This window comes from Sceloporus occidentalis, unplaced genomic scaffold, assembly GCF_023333645.1.
Source record: "Sceloporus occidentalis isolate IW3139 unplaced genomic scaffold, rSceOcc1.0.p SCAF_127, whole genome shotgun sequence".
In the NCBI taxonomy this organism is placed as follows: Eukaryota; Metazoa; Chordata; class Lepidosauria; order Squamata; family Phrynosomatidae; genus Sceloporus; species Sceloporus occidentalis.
In genome coordinates this window covers 1-12,748 of record NW_028317107.1, presented here as the reverse complement: position 1 = coordinate 12,748, position 12,748 = coordinate 1, and positions in this window count along the sequence as shown.

The following is a 12,748-nucleotide window of genomic DNA, read 5'->3' as shown; positions in this document are numbered from 1 at the left end:
GTGGGACACTTTTGCTTTTGTGGGTGTGGTTAGAGGTGTGGCCAAAGGTACACGGCTTTACCAAGTCTGCTATGTGGCTTTTTGACGTATTAATGGCAATTAAAATAACGGCGTAAGAGATGAGCAGGGCTCTCTCCAGTACACCTAATGTATCGGTTTGCCTTAGTCTGTCAATTCTAGTCTTGTCAGAACCTTGAATATGTATATATAAGAAGCACTGCGTAACTTGTTGGCGTTATATAAATAAAAGATAAGAATTTTAACAAAAATAATGAATTTTCTTACATAATTTGGGAGGAACACTATAATTTAATCATTCCGTGGTTGAGACTATTTGGAATTTGGAGGCCCATCTCCCCTTAGGCGAGTGTGATTGTGTGTGCACACGAGAGATAACATTATTTGCAATTAAATGCAATTAAATTATTATGTATCTATCTGATACATTTATTAAGAAATAAGTGTATATATTTTTTTTACTCTACTCTATTTTTTTAAGCTGATCCAAACGAGGTACCACCAGGGGGAGCTATTGTCTAGGTTTTGATACTGACTCAGCCCACTAAGAAGTCACGCCCACTTGTGCAATTTGGATGCGTCTCAAGCCTCGTCTCTAAATCACAAGCCCCGCCCGCTCAAACTGGATTGGTTTCTTTTAGATATCTACCATTAACCGTTATTCTGGGAGTACGCTTTCACGAGCTGTCAAACATGGCCCCTCCCCTTTGATATGAGGAAGCGCCCCCTAGTTTTGGATCCCTCCCCGTTTCTAAATTAAATGTGCGTGAAACTCGTTGTTGTTACAGGAATGTATGTAATAGAATCTGATAGAATGAGTCCGGGTCCGGGTAAGGGTTGGTGTCGGGGCTGGTTAATATAGAGCTGCCCCGGGTTCTAGTGAGGTAATTCCCTAACTTGCCCGGGGCATTTTTATCATCTGAATCACCACGGTGGGGGGTGCATCTACCGGAGAGGCTTCGCGAGATGAGCAGCTGAGTGTTCGGGATGCGGAACGGATGATTCATCACAAGAGAAATATAATCTAAACCGTTCTTCAGTGCTGACACCGTACCTAATGTGTCCCTCCCTGTATAGGGGGGACAGTCCCTCTTTGTGACCCAAATCCCCGTGTCCCTCTTTCCTCCCTTGATGCCCCTCTTTTCTGGGAGCTCGGAATGTTTGCTGTGTGTGAGGGTATCACAGGGTTATACAGCCATACAAGCGGCAGACATCACACAGAGAAAATAGCTCCATAAAAAGGGTGACATCAGAAGAGGAAAGATGGCCATCAGGAGAGGAAAGAGGAGCATCAGGGATTTGGCTTCCAAAGAGGGACCTTCCCTCCTCCAGTGGGTGGTGTGCATTATGATGATATTATCTTGCTGTATACGCGTCTCCACCCGTGTGTTTCTGTGTGACCCCCCCTTCTTTTCTTCTTCGAGCCCCCAAATGTCTCCACCCCCTCTTCTCGCTCCTTTCGAGTGACCCCGCCCCCTTCCTCGCGCTCCCGTGCGCGCGCCCCTGCGGTGCCTCCCGGACTCGCTGCGCGCGCTTCCTTCCTCCAGTCAGGGAATGAGATTGCGGGGATATCGTGACGGAGACAGAGCGAGTGACAGGCGGCTGCGGGCCGGAGACAGCCAGGGATATCTTCCGCGACATTCTGTCACAGGGGGCAGGAGACAGCGCTGTCACCTGGTGAGACTGCCCGTTATCTTGCTGCACTGAGGGGAGGGGGAGCCTCCTTGCGGCCCCCTGGACACCATGAGCTGGGGCACAGAGCTCTGGGTGAGTGAACGAGATCTGCACCAGCTTCTGTATACAACTTCCTGCCCCCCTACCTCTATACAGCACCCTGCTCCCCGACTACCTCTGTATACAGCGTCCTGCTCGCCGTTACCTCTCTATACAGCCATTACTCCTCTATACAGAGCCCTCAGATCATAGTCAGCATATGCAGCCCCTGCCCTTGCTGCCCCATCTTATCCTTTGTATGCAGCCCTTTCCCATTCCCTTCACATCTCCCCTGCATGCACCCCTTTGCCCCCTCTGCAAATAGCAGATTATCCCTTGACCCCACTGCATATAGAACAACATTCCTAGTCCTGTTCTAATATAAGGTAGTTTAGTTCACTTTATGAAAAGAACCATTGCCCTGTATACGGCACTGTGCCCCCTGTATATGGAACTGTGCCTCTGTCCCCCCCCTGTATATGGAACTGTGCCTCTGTCCCCCCCCTGTATACGGCACTGTGCCTCTGTCCCCCCCCCCCCTGTATACGGCACTGTGCCTCTGTCCCCCCCCTGTATACGGCACTGTGCCTCTGTCCCCCTCCCTTGTATGTAGCACGGTGCCTCTGCCCCCCCTTGTATATAGCACGGTGCCTCTGCCCCCTATATATATATATATATATATATATATATATATTTATATATATATATATATATATAACCTTGCCTCTATCCTCCCCTGTATACAACACCGTCTGTCTCCCCTGTACTGTTTATAGCGCAGTACCTCTCTCTCCCCTGTACTGTATATAGCACTGTGCCTCTGCCCCCCTGTACAGTATATACCACCGTGCCTCTGCCCCCCCCTGTACTGTATATAGCACCGTGCCTCTGCCCCCCCTGTACTGTATATAGCACTGTGCCTCTGCCCTCCCTGTATACAGCACCCTGCCTCTGTCACCCCAGTAACCCCATCTGCAGCACCCTGACCCCCCATATACTGCACCCTGTCCCTCTCATATACTGCACCCTGTCCCTTGCGAGCTCCATGTACAGTTCTTTATCTTTATACAGCTCTTTGTCCCTTTTTGTCCTCTTGGCTCTCGTTTCCCGACACGGCTCGGTCTATCCTTAGACGTTCCGGCTGCCCTTCAGCACAGAGTGCAGCCCCTTACCTCATTTGGATAAAGCTATCTGTGCGTCTGCTTTCTGTCTCTCTCCCCTCTCTATATGTCGCACGTCTCCCTCTGATATGTATTTAACACCGCGGTACCTTCTCTTTATTCAGTGCGGGCATATTGTATTAGTTAATAAACGATCTGCAGGTTGCCGGTGGTTCCGACGGTATCCGTCAGCCTGCTGGCTTTGTAACATTTGTTATCATTCCGCATGTTATACGTGGAATAGGTATCTGCGTTTACATAGAAGCAGCTCCCCCTCTCTCCGTATTATGGTTGAGTCCTTTATCCTGTGATTTTCTGAGAGACCCGCCACCATTACTAGTACAAAATAACTAATATCACGGGTGCAGCCTATGGCCGGCGCTCTCATGCTGTCTCCATCTTTCCCAGCCCCGAGCCTTGTATTTATAACTCACAGGCATATTTCCATTCCTACCCCCGCTCTGACAGATGTGCGCTCTCTGGTTTTCCTGTAGGGATCTTTACCCTTTCCACAGCGTGGATCCCATTCAGGTCGCCTTGTGATTGCCGTCCAGGGGTTGTGTAGTTGTCTTGTTGGTTTTAATTATTGAAAAGTCACCATAGTGTCTCAATACCTCTGTAAGCCCTACAGATATGTTACGTGCTCATCCCGGTTTGGTTATCTACGCCTTCCTTTAAGCAGTTATCACGTGAATTTAGGTTTTGGTAACTCGTGTGGTTTGTGCGAATATTGTGATATTCCGCCTACCAGCGCATAATTCACATATTACACCCAACTCTTGCAAAATGATTGTTCTGTTATCTAGTTGGCTGTAAGAGATTGATCTCTCCATCATAATCTTAATTGGATCTATTACATATTTAAAAGATGGCAGCTGAACAAATCAAATGATCTGTAGCAGGGAGGAGAGAGGGCAGAATATTTAAAGGTGCAGCATAAACTATAGGCATGTTTGATAAAACAAATAACATGCTTCATCACGCTGCCTCAGAACGAAGCAGGTTTGTAATGTCTTGGTTTACCATTAATTATAAAAATAATTGAACGCAGTAACTGATTTTTAGGACTCTTGTAATCTTCTTCACTTTTTTAAAGGGACACTCCAGCCATCGTCAGCACTTTAATGCATCTGATAGCTGCGCAGTCCCTTTAACTTTCCATGTTGCAACTGCATGGAGCATTATGAAGAATCCCCCAAATGCATTTGCCTCTTCCCAGGAGATGCGCCGGGGCGAATACCACTCCCTGCGTGATATACTCCTCTCTAGACAGCTCCAACGCTGGCTCAGGGAAAGCTGGGACGGGGGTCTGTACAGACCCCACGTGTGAAAAACGCTGTCATTGATATCAATAGGAGCCACTGCTATAAGCAGCCTCTCAATGAGAAGAATAGTTGTACTATAGAGGGGAAGGGTAGCGGCTGCGTTTTGGAAGAATGCATATTAAAATACTGTCAGAGGGTTGGGGTCACTCGCAGAGCACTTTAATATGCATTCCTCTTCACAGGAGGTGTCGGGGACATTAAACTGTCCCTTTAAGTGCATAGTATCTGGCTGGTTTCCCATCAGCCAGCAGCAACACCCAGGTCGCCAAATGGTTTGGGTATTAGTCTGGAACAGACACATTCAGCCATCAAGGATGAATAATATTTCAGTTACATTAAATACAATTATAATAAATAAACCACAACAAATTCTTGCTATGTGGAATCCGGATCGCCATTCGTTTTATATGTCGATGTCACTAAGCTGCTGGCCTTAAAGAAAACATAAAATAATGACTCGCTATCAGATAAAATGCAGATTAAAGAATAATCCTCGGAGACAGCAGTTGTCTGGCTCCTTAAACCCTATTTTTCCTGCCATCTGCCTTGAATTGGACAAATTACACAGAGTGCAAGAATATATTATTTTGGTTAGTTTGGGCAGCCTGCAAGGGCTTCCCTTTTGGCAAGTCCTTTCCCAGTATTTCCTCCCCGGACAAGTATCCAACCTCAACAGAATTTGCAGAAATAATAATGTTGCGAGCCTGTAGATTTTGTAAATGACCAGATCTGTTCCATTAAGACAAAACATTAATTTCTGTGTCTAGCCTGTTAAGCCAATAAACTTTAGTAGATTTGCCACTTTATTCTTTCCTCTGAAGGTTTAATCGCATAAAAACAGGAACCTTTAAGAAGCTTTCTTTGTGGCAGCGACCTATCAGGGGGTGATTTAGGGGCACAAGAAATAGTTCTGGGAAGGGATTGGCATCAACTATACTTAAAATGCTGCATTAAGTTACATGAGTAGGTGGAACAGCACCTTTAAATATGAGGTCCATTTGGGTTATATTGAGCAAAGGTTGGAGATGACTGCTTATACATAATAAATAAAAATAAATAATATATATATATATATATATATATATATATATATATTACACACACAGTGTCAGATAGCCCAGTCCAATCTCCCAATAACTGTTGGCATAGACGGAGTGAGGGAATATTCTGCTATCAGGATGGATAATTGATTTAATTATTATTATGTATTCTGAGGTTGAATAAATAAATGGTTTTCCTTGCTCATTGAGGTGCATAAAAGTGATAGTAATATCCACGTGCTGTCAGTATTTTGTTCGTTATGATGTCACAGGGGTCACATGGTATTTTAGGCAGTCCATGCGGTGAGAGGTCAGTGGAAAAGAAGCTGCCTGTTTTCCCCACTTTCACCCTCTGTACTTTTGTACTGGTTACCGTGGAAACAGCCTGCTTTTTGCAGTCACTCTCGCATATGATTTTTGTATTTAAAAAAAAAAAATACTTGCCCAGCTCTAATAGGGAGCCTTGCCAAGTTCAGAACAGGAAGTGCCGGGCATTTGATGTGTAAAAGTTGCATTTAAAGAATGGGTCAGGCTTGCGTTTTCTGGCTCATCTGACATCGTCCTGGAAGGGACCCGGGGGAGGGCAGCATGCTAGTCAAGTATTTTGGAGGGATTGGCCCCGGCCCTCAGAACCTTTCCCAAGAGCCATGAGTGATGAGTCATACTGGGTTACCGTGGAAACCCCCTAAACAACCGGTTGACAATTGTGGTGCAGGAACCACTAACCTGTTTTGTTGGATGTTTCAGTGCAGATATCTGAATCGCTGACGTTTGTAATAATCACTTTATTTTTTTTATTAATCAGGTATTTGTTTAGTTGACAGGCAGGTCATCTCGGCCTCCTCAGCTGAGCTGCAGATCGATTAATACAGAGCAAGCCGAATAGTGCAGAGGTTGCATGCTGTAGCACTGCAGCTGCCATTGCAATAAATGACAATTATAATTTTATGTTAATTTGGTGAAATAGCTCCACAGATCGGCATACCTCATAAATGTCTGTATTTGGCCCAAAATCCCTGGTTCCCCTGATGCGCCCCTCTTTTCTAGGAGGTCAGAATGTTTGCTGGGTATGAGGGTATCGCAGGGTTCTACAGCCCTAAAAACCCCAATAATGTGTATAGAAACAAAAGTGCGTTTATAAATTAAAGTACATATCCTTCTAAACTTGGATCAGTATTATAAACCGGTATCAGACAAAGTTTTGCCTCTGTGGTAGCGGAAGTGTCTTCCTGGCGTAAACTGTATCCAAAACTCAGATTGCTATACATTGTAGCGAGAAAAACAGAAAGTATCAAAAAGAAGAAACACTTTCTATACATTTTAGAAAGTTTTTAAATTTATTAAACCTTAAAAAAAAAAAAAAATTGTGTCTTCCGCCTACATCTTTTACTTTTGTGTCCGGAGAAGCGGAGGAAATGAAGAAGGCTTTAGTTTTGTTTCTGCGTTGTGGTCGCCTCTACTCGTGCGAGGTGAGTGCGATCGGTTGTGTGAAGGCATCTTTGTTCAGTGAAGACGTTAAATACTCAGGCAGATTAGTCAGATGGTAAGTGAGCAGCTCTTTCCCGGGGGTCATGCAGGTATATAGATGAGACAGATAATGCTACTGCTCTGGTATAAAACTTGGTTGGTGTGTGAAATCGTTCAATATGCTGGCCTCTTGTTCTTACATATCTCTTCCTTTATAGGAAGGGAGTTTATTATTCGCTTAAACCTTCGGAGGAAAGAATAAAATCACAGAACTGATCAGGTTTATTTGCTTAACACATCCTAGAGACCGCAATTAATGTTTTAATCAATGCGGAAAATCACTGGGAAAACTTCTACATCTATTTGCATCTAATTTCTTTCAAAGTTACACTGATGTTCAGATGTTTGAGGTCACCTAGAAATGTTTTGTTTTTAGATTAAAGTGAAATGGATCAGAAATCCAGCGCAGACGGGGTTAATGTTGTAAATGACTACTGAATGGCATCTCTTCATAGGCGTTTATCACTCTTTATCACTCCCATCACTCCTGGGTTCCAATGGCCCTTTATCACTCCCATCACTCCTGGGTTCCAATGGCCCTTTATCACTCCGTCACTCCTGGGTTCCAATGGCCCTTTATCACTCCCATCACTCCTGGGTTCCAATGGCCCTTTATCACTCCCGTCACTCCTGGGTTCCAATGGCCCTTTATCACTCCCATCACTCCTGGGTTCCAGTGGCCCTTTATCACTCCCATCACTCCTGGGTTCCAGTGGCCCTTTATCACTCCCATCACTCCTGGGTTCCAATGGCACGTTGTGTTCGCTCATCCAAGTTTAAAAGCCTAACCGAGATCCCTTTTGCAATTACATTACATTATGTTGCTAGAATTTTCCCCAAACTTCTTAATGGCCGTGCACGCGCCGAAGCGGAAATTCTAATGTCGTGCCTGTTGGGTATTAGTTTGAAAAGTATTATTGAAGGCGGAGGCGTTCACATCTTCCGAGGTGTTGATTACTGATATGTGGTTTTGCACAAACCCCCTCTTTTTTATTGCACTTGTTCGTCGCTCGTGTCAGCTGCTTCTCATTACAGACAAACTGGGGTTAGCGGCTCTTAAGTCGAGCAAAAAAAGCATGTAGGAACGGAGAAAGAGGGGACTACAAAACAGGGGACGGAGATTTCCACAGATGAGGGGAGTTCACAAAGGGAACCTTTTCCACACAACGTTAGGGCCTTTTTGTCAGTTTACCCCTAAGGTCTTTACGCATCTCCTGACTGCTGTGTTTTTGCGGGACAGACTATAACAGTTGGCAGTTAGGGAAAGCCCGAAATATGTAAGGAAGATCGTAAATAAAATAGAAATGTTCATAGCGGTGAAAGACCTTCAAACTGCCTAAAGGGCAGTCAAGATGGATACAGAGAATACAGACTGCAGATCGGCCCCATTCGGCCCCCCGTCTAGTCTGTCTCTTTCCCCTGCTGTAAAGACTTAAACCCTAATCAGTCGTTGGTCTCGTCTTTGATTCAGGAGCCGTATTGCCTATCCCATGCATGTGTCAGGAGCTTTTATCAATGCGACCCTATTGGCTGGAATCCTTGCCCACCCAGCAGTCATTGGTTATTGCATCCATCCGTTATTTTTGTGAATTTCTGACGTACAGTAGGCCGTGGGGTTAGGCTGATATCGCTGGTGTCCCCCCTAATGTCAAGCAGTTGGCCATCTACAGATGTCTCCCCAAACCGCACAAATATTTGTTCACCCCTGTGTAATACTTTAATACACATATGTGATCACAGATCCCTGTATGCGATGTAAGATACCGAAGCAGGGCTAGATCGATATATTGCTGAGCGGTATTGGCACAGCCGTGGCCCCCCGTGGACTGGAGTTAAAAGTGCACTCCCAATCATGCAAACTTTTGTTATTGGAAGCAAACTCTCCCTGCTAGAGTAAACCGCCGTCCGTAGGGTTAACATTGTACCACATGATTATTAATAATAATTTATTATCATGCATACTGCAAAAAAAACACAATAAGACAAACTGTAAGAGCAAGCAAAAAAAAAACAAAAGTCCTTTCAGTTTAAACCGAGCCTAATTGCTGCCCTGGCAATAGCCACATAATTATGTTGTTTTATTCATGAATTAGACAAAATAAGCGCTGTGTTTTGTTTGCGGCCGGTCAGCATTTCTGCAAATGTCTCGTTGGGATCCCCACCTACATGGAGAGAGAATGCATTCTTTTCGGTTTAGTCCTAACGCTCTGCAGACAAAGAGAGGTCTCTCTCTCTCGTACGTCTCGTAGGACGTTTGGGATGAGAGTTAAGCCCGTGACGCGTCCTTTGAAAAAATTTTATTGCATCGGAAGTTTAAAACTCTCTGTTCTAAGACCGTTTGTAAAGCCAACGGGGTTCAAATCTGCCGTTTCAGTGATATCGTTAATAAGTATTAACCATGTATTTCTTTTAATTGCGCGTTAATTATGCTGAATCCCGTTATACGTAGGGCTCTCCTTTCCTGATTAAACATAGAATCAAATGTATTCTTCTTCTTAGTGTTTATTATTGTTGTTATTGTTATTATTATTAAGTAAAGAGGGGCCCGACTCTGAAGCCTTACCCCTTTTCACACGGACAACAATAAGGAATTTCTTAACCCTTGTTGTGCCAGATCTTTGGCAGTCAAAAGGTTAACAGGACCCCAAAACAGTTTGTACAGAACATGAACTGGTTTATACTGGGCAAGCACAATTTGAAGCGAGTGTATAGATCAAGAGCGCTCTGCAACCGCTGCCAGCCCAACCCCCACCTCTTCACGTAGCCCGACGTGCGTAATACGGAGAGCTTCAGTAGAAAATGATGAACTTTCACGTCCAGCTGCATTGTCGGGAAAAGTCAGCATTTGCAAATTAGCAGTTTTTTGTGATGCACGTGCACTTAGAGTACAGTATATACCGTGTATGTATATATATGTGTGTGTATATATATATAGATATATATATATATAATAATAAATGTCTGGATTTACTTTAGTCTCCCATGGATCCGTATTCAGCATGGTTGTTCTGTTCACATTGCTGCAAAATTCTAAGCTTCCTACTGACAAGGTAGATTTTTGTTTCAGAAACGTTTCAGGGGAAAATATATATGGGATATTCTGATAAAGTTAAGTTTTATAAACCACTTCCCCTTACGTGATTTTATACAGACTGCTGTCAGGCTGAACAGATGAATAAAACCATAACCTTTGCCTTTATGTTCTCTTTGTTTGGTTTTGCCATCAAACAAAAACCCCTTTTTAATGGAACGCTCTATTATTTATGAATTCAAAAAGAAAGACATTGGGCTGGCCACACAGCAGCTGTGGTCGGAACAGAGAAGTCTGCCCAGATAGGCTTTATTTCACCTGCAGTTTTTTTCTCCCTCCCCACACACTTCTATTCACTTTAATAACTATTGATATTGAACAATGAAAATATTGTGAATGTCAAACTTACATATATATGAGTAGATAAGAATGTCTGCGGCGAGCGCAGTTACACATTTTCACCCTTAGGTGGCGGAGATGAAACAGACTAACAAGGATACAGATCTGCGTCTGCAGGAAAAACGGGGCATGTTTGCACAGTGTACCCCCGATATCAGGAGAGAGATCAGCGCTATATAAATCAATAAATAATGTAATTGGTGCAAGCTATTTGGTTAAAAGGCCGTCATTTTATTTCATCTATAAAGTGGTTTTTATTTCGTTTGCTTTTTAAACGGGTCTGATATTTGCCAGCATTAAACAGATCGGCAGATTAACTGTGTTTATTTGGTTAACGGTAGAATGTGTATAGTTTACATGGAAGCATTACATAGACCGCTTCAAAGCAGTAATAGACTTCGAAGAAGAAGGTGCAAAGTTCCCCAAATCATTAGTCATCTTGATTCGCTCGGGGTATTGAAATAAAAATTCACATTTAGCTGCAATCTGTCTGGGCGTATGAGAGCTGGCAGACGGTCTATGACTGTTTGCAAAACAAGATAAAGAGAATGTACACATGATTGACTTTTGTTTAAGTAAAAAAAAAAAAAAGATATTATGAGATAATTAAGCATTTTACATCCGCCGCATATCACTCGGAACGCCTGCAAACGTCAGCTCTGAACAGAAACATTTCTTCACTTGTAGGTGTGATGGCAGAGGGGGTTTATTCCAAAGGCAAATGCTGCCCGTCCCGGCTGCACTTATCCATCCGGCGTCTGTCAGATTACTGGCTGGCCGTAATCGATGCAGGCATTAAAGGGGACACTCCTGCCATTATATGCACTTTAATGCATGTGATAGCAGAGAGGTCTTTTACTGTATGTCGTGTCTCCCCTGCAGACTCAATTTTGGGGGTTTTTTTTGGTTGTTTTTTTTCCATCGGACTAACGATTTCAACATTAATATTTGATGTTTTCTTAAGAAAACAATGAACCTTTGGTTCATTGACATTAGAGGGAAAACCCTATGTAATTATTTCTCATGCCCCTCGGAGAATTAATTTACATTCATGGGTTCTAATGCTTTTATCGTATAGCGTCTGGGTTTGATTGGCAGCCGTTCCCCCTGATTAGATTAATCAGAGTACTTAATACTCGTCTCGTACCCCTTTTTTTCTGCCGAATGGCCTTTTTTGGAAAGGCAAACATTACATGACTATGAAAGTCAAGGCGTGTGCCCCATGTATGTATACATAATATTGCTGCGAATTCCTTGGCATGCTGTGTCAGTACTAATGTATGTAAACATATAAGGTCGTTGGCCGGGGACACACGAACACTTTGAAAATGTTCTACCCCCCGGGCCGTATGAACGCTTCGCTTCTGCTTAACCTTCCTGACGTGCCCTGCGCATGAACCGCAGCATTTGGTGCTGTCTGTCAGGGTTCCCCGGCTCTCCCACCACAGGAGCTGAGGAGAAAGGTTCCCGGTGACTCATTTATTTTAAAGTGACGAGACGTTCGGCTTTTTTTAGGGATCTGTTTCCTGACACCGCGTCCTTGGAAATGCCCCCGTATTCCTCCTTCCCCACCCATTGAATTTACCATCTCAATGCTTTTATATATATATGAGGTCTTGGGGCTGTGCAAGCCACGCAAACGTTTATATTTGTGAAGTTTGAGTTTTCTACACAATATTTAAATGAAATATAGTGTTGGAAGGCTGCACTTTCATGAAAACATGTCCTGCCCCGTTTGCAGATGTCTTAATTGGCCGGCTATCGACTACACGCATCCAGTTGGACGGAGTCTGATAACTCCCTTGGCCCCGATCGAACAAATTCTCTTTCTTAACGTTAATCCCAACATCTGCTTGTATTCTGACGAGAGCTCCTCTTTATCGTCGCTGCTGTTCTTATCCCACCCCTCTCTCAATGTCCTACCTTGTTGGGGGTTTAATATCGTAAGTATGGTTTGATCGGTGGAGTTCTGATCAGAAGTGTCAATTTGGACTTTCCAATGCGATGTCCCGTCGGCGCAATATCTCTTAATGATGGCTACAAATCTAAATCCCATCAATGGGTAACTCGTGTGTAACTCTCTTGGCTCCGAGTCAACAAGCTTTGCGTCTTTTTTTCAATTCATTCTTTAAAATAGACTCATTAAGTAAGGTCTGAGTCATTGTGAGCTAATGGGATAAGAAAAGAGGTGGGTGGGTGGGAAATATTTCAGCGTCACACTATCAGTTCCAGTAAAACACTCATTATTGAGGCTTGTTTTTAACCATCCGAGCCAAAAATCTGTTACCTCCAACAGTCTTCAGACTTAACAGAGAGGCTTCTACCTAAATGTCACTCGGCATATATAAAACCGCTACTTTTACTCCGCTACGCGATGCTCTGCGTGCTGATTTGACTTGGAAATGACTTGTCCTGTTATTGAGATCCTGTCCCCTTCCATATAAATAAAAAGGGGGTCGCTCTCTGTGTCCCCGGGGGGGGGCTCTTCACGTGTTTGATGGGTAGCGTGTGCATCCGCAGCTCCCAACGCAGTGT